This window comes from Manis pentadactyla, chromosome X, assembly GCF_030020395.1.
Source record: "Manis pentadactyla isolate mManPen7 chromosome X, mManPen7.hap1, whole genome shotgun sequence".
Classification (NCBI taxonomy): domain Eukaryota; kingdom Metazoa; phylum Chordata; class Mammalia; order Pholidota; family Manidae; genus Manis; species Manis pentadactyla.
This window is the reverse complement of record NC_080038.1, coordinates 106,718,136-106,726,138: the sequence shown is the minus strand read 5'-3', so window position 1 is coordinate 106,726,138 and position 8,003 is coordinate 106,718,136.

Here is an 8,003-nt window from a genome sequence, read left to right as displayed (position 1 = left end):
ATTTTAGCCAGTCAGTGGTCTCATTCCCTTTGCCAGTAGTTGGTTTCTGTTTGGAAATGAAACTATTCCTGGCCAATGGGACCTGAAGGAAGTCTGCTGAGGGGCCTCTGGGAAAGATTTTCATGGAGACTAAAAAGACTCATGGGAAAAAATGTCTTCCCTGTTACTTAAAGTGGATGGTTCTGCCCAGTTTGAAAAAGACATATGCACCCCTATGTTTATCGCAGCACTATTTACAATACCCAAAAAATGGAAGCACCCTAGGTGTCCATCAGTAGATGAATGGATAAAGAAAATGTGGTACATATACACAATGGAATACTATTCAGCCATAAGGAGATAACAAATCCTACCATTTGCAACAACATGGATGGAGCTAGAGGGTATTATGCTCAGTGAAATGAGCCAGGTGGAGAAAGACAAGTATCAAAAAGTATCAAATGATTTCACTCATCTGTGGAGTATAAGAACAAAGAAAACTTGAAGGAACAAAACAGCAGCAGACTCACAGAACCCAAGATGCACTAACAGTTACCAAAGGGAAAGGGACTGGGGAGGATGGGTGGGAAGGGAGGGGTAAGGGGGGAAAGGGGGCATTAGGATTAGCACACATAATGTGGAGGGGGGGCACGGGGAAGTCAGTACAACACAGAGAAGACAAGTAGTGATTCTAGAGCATGTTGCTATGCTGATGGACAGCGACTGTAATGGGGTATGTGGGGGGGACTTGGTGATGGGGGGAATCTAGTAACCATAATGTTGCTCATCTAATTCTACATTAATGATACCAAAATTTTTTAAAATGGATGGTTCTGGGGGGCGGAAGATGGCGGCGTGAGTAGAGCAGCGGAAATCTCCTCCCAAAACAACATATATCTATGAAAATATAACAAAGACAACCCTTCCTAGAATAAAGACCAGAGGACACAGGACAATATCCAGACCACATCCGCACCTGAGAGAACCCAGCGCCTCGCGAAGGGGGTAAGATACAAGCCCCGGCCCCGCGGGAGCCGAGCGCCCCTCCCCCCAGCTCCCGGAGGGAGAAGAGCAGGCAGAGCGGGAGGGAGACGGAGCCCAGGGCTGCCGAACACCCAGCCCCAGCCATCCGGGCCAGAGTGCAGGGCCCTCGATACTGGGAAAACAGGGCAGCAAGAACAGTGAGCAGGCACTGGAGGCTGGGCGACAGAGGACATAAGAAAAGCTCGCGACCATTTTTTTTTTTTTTTTTTGCTTTTTTGCTTTGTTTTGGCGAGCGCTTTTTGGAAGTCTTAAAGGGACAGGGACCCCAATATTAGGGAAACAGGGCAGAAAGACCGGTGAGCAGAGGCCTGAGGCTGGCACCGGAGAATAAAGAAAAACGAACGACCACCTTTTTTTTTTTTAATTAAAAATTTTTTTTTTTTTTTTTTAATTAAAAAAATTTTTTTTCTTGTTTTTTTTTGTGGTCGTTGTTTTGTTTTGGCGGGTGCTTTTTGGAAGTCTTAAAGGGGCAGGGCGGGCCACTTAATCCAGAGGTAGGGAAGCCGGGATCTCTGGGCACCCTAACCCCTGGGCTGCAGGGAGCAGGGAGGCCCCTTACGGAGATAAATAGCCTCCCAGCAGCTCCTGCTCCAACGCGACTCCACCATTTTGGAGTAGCTGCCCGAGCCAGGCCACGCCCACAGCAACAGCGGAGATTAACTCCATAGCAGCCGGGCAGGAAGCAGAAACCCTGTCTGCGCGCAGCTGCGCAGCACAAGCCACTAGAGGCCGCTGTTCTCCCAGGAGAGGAGGGCCACAAACCAACAAGAAAGGAAGTCCTTCCAGCCGTCACTCGTCCCAGTTCTGCAGTCTATTCCTATCATCATGAAAAGGCAAAGCTACAGGCAGACAAAGATCACAGAGACAACACCAGAGAAGGAGACAGACCTAACCAGTCTTCCTGACAAAGAATTCAAAATAAGAATCATAAACATGCTGACAGAGATGCAGAGAAATACGCAAGAAAAATGGGATGAAGTCCGGAAAGAGATCACAGATGCCAGAAAGGAGATCGCAGAAATGAAACAAACTCTGGAAGGGTTTATAAGCAGAATGGATAGAATGCAAGAGGCCATTGATGGAATTGAAATCAGAGAACAGGAACGCATGGAAGCTGACATAGAGAGAGACAAAAGGATCTCCAGGAATGAAACAATATTAAGAGAACTGTGTGACCAATCTAAAAGGAGCAATATCCATATTATAGGGGTCCCAGAAGAAGAAGAGAGAGGCAAAGAGATGGAAAGTATCTTAGAAGAAATAATTGCTGAAAACTTCCCCACACTGGGGGAGGAAGTAATCAAACAGACCACGGAAATACACAGAACCCCCAACAGAAAGGATCCAAGAAGGGCAACACCAAGACACATAATAATTAAAATGGCAAAGATCAAGGACAAGGAAAGAGTGTTAAAGGCAGCTAGAGAGAAAAAGGTCACCTATAAAGGGAAAGCCATCAGGCTAACGTCAGATTTCTCAACAGAAACCCTACAGGCCAGAAGAGAATGGCATGATATATTTAATACAATGAAACAGAAGGGCCTTGAACCAAGGATACTGTATCCAGCACAACTATCATTCAAATATGATGGTGGGATTAAACAATTCCCAGACAAACAAAAGCTGAGGGAATTTGCTTTCCACAAACCACCTCTACAGAACATCTTACAGGGACTGCTCTAGATGGGAGCACTCCTAGAAAGAGCACAGCACAAAACACCCAACATATGAAGAATCGAGGAGGAGGAACAAGAAGGGAGAGAAGAAAAGAATCTCCAGACAGTGTATATAACAGCTCAATAAGCGAGCTAAGTTAGGCAGTAAGATACTAAAGAGGCTAACCTTGAACCTTTGGTAACCACGAATTTAAAGCCTGCAATGGCAATAAGTACATATCTTTCAATAGTCACCCTAAATGTTAATGGGTTGAATGCACCAATCAAAAGACACAGAGTAACAGAATGGATAAAAAAGCAAGACCCATCTATATGCTGCTTACAAGAAACTCACCTCAAACCCAAAGACATGTACAGACTAAAAGTCAAGGGATGGAAAAACATATTTCAAGCAAACAACAGTGAGAAGAAAGCAGGGGTTGCAGTACTAATATCAGACAAAATAGACTTCAAAACAAAGAAAGTAACAAGAGATAAAGAAGGACACTACATAATGATAAAGGGCTCAGTCAAACAAGAGAATATAACCATTCTAAATATATATGCACCCAACACAGGAGCACCAGCATATGTGAAACAAATACTAACAGAACTAAAGGGGGATATAGACTGCAATGCATTCATTCTAGGAGACTTCAACACACCACTCACCCCAAAGGATAGATCCACTGGGCAGAAAATAAGTAAGGACACGGAAGCACTGAACAACACAGTAGAGCAGATGGACCTAATAGACATCTATAGAACTCTACATCCAAAAGCAGCGGGATATACATTCTTCTCAAGTGCACATGGAACATTCTCCAGAATAGACCACATACTAGGCCACAAAAAGAGCCTCAGAAAATTCCAAAAGATTGAAATCCTACCAACCAACTTTTCAGACCACAAAGGCATAAAACTAGAAATAAACTGTAAAAAGAAAGCAAAGAGGCTCACGAACACATGGAGGCTTAACAACACGCTCCTAAATAATCAATGGATCAATGACCAAATCAAAATGGAGATCCAGCAATATATGGAAACAAATGACAACAACAACACTAAGCCCCAACTTCTGTGGGACACAGCAAAAGCAGTCTTAAGAGGAAAGTATATAGCAATCCAAGCATATTTAAAAAAGGAAGAGCAATCCCAAATGAATGGTCTAATGTCACAATTATCGAAATTGGAAAAAGAAGAACAGATGAGGCCTAAGGTCAGCAGAAGGAGGGACATAATAAAGATCAGAGAAGAAATAAATAAAATTGAGAAGAATAAAACAATAGCAAAAATCAATGAAACCAAGAGCTGGTTCTTCGAGAAAATAAACAAAATAGATAAGCCTCTAGCCAGACTTATTAAGAAGAAAAGAGAGTCAACACAAATCAACAGTATCAGAAACGAGAAAGGAAAAATCACGACGGACCCCACGGAAATGCAAAGAATTATTGGAGAATACTATGAAAACCTATATGCTAACAAGCTGGGAAACCTAGGAGAAATGGACAACTTCCTAGAAAAATATAACCTTCCAAGATTGACCCAGGAAGAAACAGAAAATCTAAACAGACCAATTACCAGCAACGAAATTGAAGAGGTAATCAAAAAACTACCAAAGAACAAAACCCCCGGGCCAGATGGATTTACCTCGGAATTTTATCAGACATACAGGGAAGACATAATACCCATTCTCCTTAAAGTTTTCCAAAAAATAGAGGAGGAGGGGATACTCCCAAACTCATTCTATGAAGCTAACATCACCCTAATACCAAAACCAGGCAAAGACCCCACCAAAAAAGAAAACTACAGACCAATATCCCTGATGAACGTAGATGCAAAAATACTCAACAAAATATTAGCAAACCGAATTCAAAAATACATCAAAAGGATCATACACCATGACCAAGTGGGATTCATTCCAGGGATGCAAGGATGGTACAACATTCGAAAGTCCATCAACATCATCCACCACATCAACAAAAAGAAAGACAAAAACCACATGATCATCTCCATAGATGCTGAAAAAGCATTTGACAAAGTTCAACATCCATTCATGTTAAAAACTCTCAGCAAAATGGGAATAGAGGGCAAGTACCTCAACATAATAAAGGCCATCTATGATAAACCCACAGCCAACATTATATTGAACAGCGAGAAGCTGAAAGCATTTCCTCTGAGATCGGGAACTAGACAGGGATGCCCACTCTCTCCACTGTTATTTAACATAGTACTGGAGGTCCTAGCCACGGCAATCAGACAAAATAAAGAAATACAAGGAATCCAGATTGGTAAAGAAGAAGTTAAACTGTCACTATTTGCAGATGACATGATACTGTACATAAAAAACCCTAAAGACTCCACCCCAAAACTACTAGAACTGATATCGGAATACAGCAAAGTTGCAGGATACAAAATCAACACACAGAAATCTGTGGCTTTCCTATATACTAACAATGAACCAACAGAGAGAGAAATCAGGAAAACAACTCCATTCACAATTGCATCAAAAAAAATAAAATACCTAGGAATAAACCTAACCAAAGAAGTGAAAGACTTATACTCTGAAAACTACAAGTCACTCTTAAGAGAAATTAAAGGGGACACTAACAGATGGAAACTCATCCCATGCTCGTGGCTAGGAAGAATTAATATCGTCAAAATGGCCATCCTGCCCAAAGCAATATACAGATTTGATGCAATCCCTATGAAACTACCAGCAACATTCTTCAATGAACTGGAACAAATAATTCAAAAATTCATATGGAAACACCAAAGACCCCGAATAGCCAAAGCAATCCTGAGAAAGAACAATAAAGTAGGGGGGATCTCACTCCCCAACTTCAAGCTCTACTATAAAGCCATAGTCATCAAGACAATTTGGTACTGGCACAAGAGCAGAGCCACAGACCAATGGAACAGACTAGAGAATCCAGACATTAACCCAGACATATATGGTCAATTAATATTTGATAAAGGAGCCATGGACATACAATGGCGAAATGACAGTCTCTTCAACAGGTGGTGCTGGCAAAACTGGACAGCTACATGTAGGAGAATGAAACTGGACCATTGTCTAACCCCATATACAAAAGTAAACTCAAAATGGATCAAAGACCTGAATGTAAGCCATGAAACCATTAAACTCCTGGAAGAAAACATAGGCGAAAACCTCTTAGACATAAACATGAGTGACCTCTTCTTGAACATATCTCCCCGGGCAAGGAAAACAACAGCAAAAATGAGTAAGTGGGACTATATTAAGCTGAAAAGCTTCTGTACAGCAAAAGACACCATCAATAGAACAAGAAGGATCCCTACAGTATGGGAGAATATATTTGAAAATGACACATCCGATAAAGGCTTGACGTCCAGAATATATAAGGAGCTCTCACGCCTCAACAAACAAAAAACAAATAACCCAATTAAAAAATGGGCAGAGGAACTGAACAGACAGTTCTCCAAAAAAGAAATACAGATGGCCAACAGACACATGAAAAGATGCTCCACATCGCTAATTATCAGAGAAATGCAAATTAAAACTACAATGAGGTATCACCTCACACCAGTAAGGATGGCTGCCATCCAAAACACAAACAACAACAAATGTTGGCGATGCTGTGGAGAAAGGGGAACCCTCCTACACTGCTGGTGGGAATGTAAGTTAGTTCAACCATTGTGGAAAGCAGTATGGAGGTACATCAAAATGCTCAAAACAGACTTACCATTTGACCCAGGAATTGCACTCCTAGGAATTTACCCTAAGAATGCAGCAATCAAGTTTGAGAAAGACAGATGCACCCCTATGTTTATTGCAGCACTATTTACAATAGCCAAGAATTGGAAGCAACCTAAATGTCCATCAATAGATGAATGGATAAAGAAGATGTGGTACATATACACAATGGAATACTACTCAGCTATAAGAAAAGGGCAAATCCAATCATTTGCAGCAACATGGATGGAGCTGGAGGGTATTATGCTCAGTGAAACAAGCCAAGCGGAGAAAGAGAAATACCAAATGATTTCACTTATCTGTGGAATATAAGAACAAAGGAAAAACTGAAGGAACAAAACAGCAGCAGAATCACAGAACTCAAGAATGGACTAACAGGTACCAAAGGGAAAGGGACTGGGGAGGATGGGTGGGTAGGGAGGGATAAGGGGGGGAGAAGTAGGGGGGTATTAAGATTAACATGCATGGGGGGGTAGGAGAAAAGGGAGGGCTGTACAACACAGAGAAGGCAAGTAGTGATTCTACAACATTTTGCTATGCTGATGGACACTGACTGTAAAGGGGTTTATAGGGGAGACCTGGTATAGGGGAGAGCCTAGTAAACATAATATTCGTCATGTAAGTGTAGATTAGTGATAGCAAAAAAAAAAAAAAAAAAAAAAAGGGCAGTTCCTGTGTGGTAACCTCCAACGAGTTCTACACAAGGGTATAAAGGGCATATAAAAGTGTAGGCAAAGGGTCTGTTTGTGTTTATACAGAGGATCAAAGCCTAATTGGGCTACCCCGAAAATGAACTAAGATATGATATGAAAAAGAACTTCCAACATCTGCACCCTCTGGAAGACTCATGCCAGAAGATGATCATCAAAAAACCCCAACAAAGATCCACGCACTGCTACAGCTGTAGATGCACTCATCCCACCAGTTCCTGGACCTGCCATGGGAATGAGGAAGGAGATATCTAAGCTGGCCTGTGCATACAGTAAAACAACAAAATTGGACTGGATCTATACTGTTGGAACTCAACCAAGAATTTGGAGAAGTGCAAATTGTAGCGCTCCAAAGTCTTACAACTACAAACTATTTATTGTTAAAAGAACATATGGCATGTGAACAGTCCCCAGGAATGGGTTGTTTTAATTTGTCTGATTTCTCTCAGACTGTTCAAGTTCATTTGGACAATATCCACCATATCATAGATAAGTTTTCACAAATGCCTAAGGTGCCTAACTGGTTTTCTTGGTTTCACTGCAGATGGCTGGTAATTACAGATATGCTTTGGTTATGTAACTATACTCCTATTATGTTAATGTGTGTGTGCAATTTAAGTAGTAGCTTAAAACCTATACATGCTGAAGTTACTCTACAAGAAGATATATCAAAGAAATAATCAATCTTCCCATGTTTTCTTCCGCCTGCTACTTCTATAGCTTTTCTTCTTCCTTCCTAATTACAACCCTTAAATAGAATTCGTGCCTCATATCAAATTTACCGAGTATCATAATTCTTCCAAGTGGTAAAGATACCTCAAGACAAATGCTGGGCATAGAAGCCACAGGGCATAAATATGCAAAGAAGTAAAAAGCTAA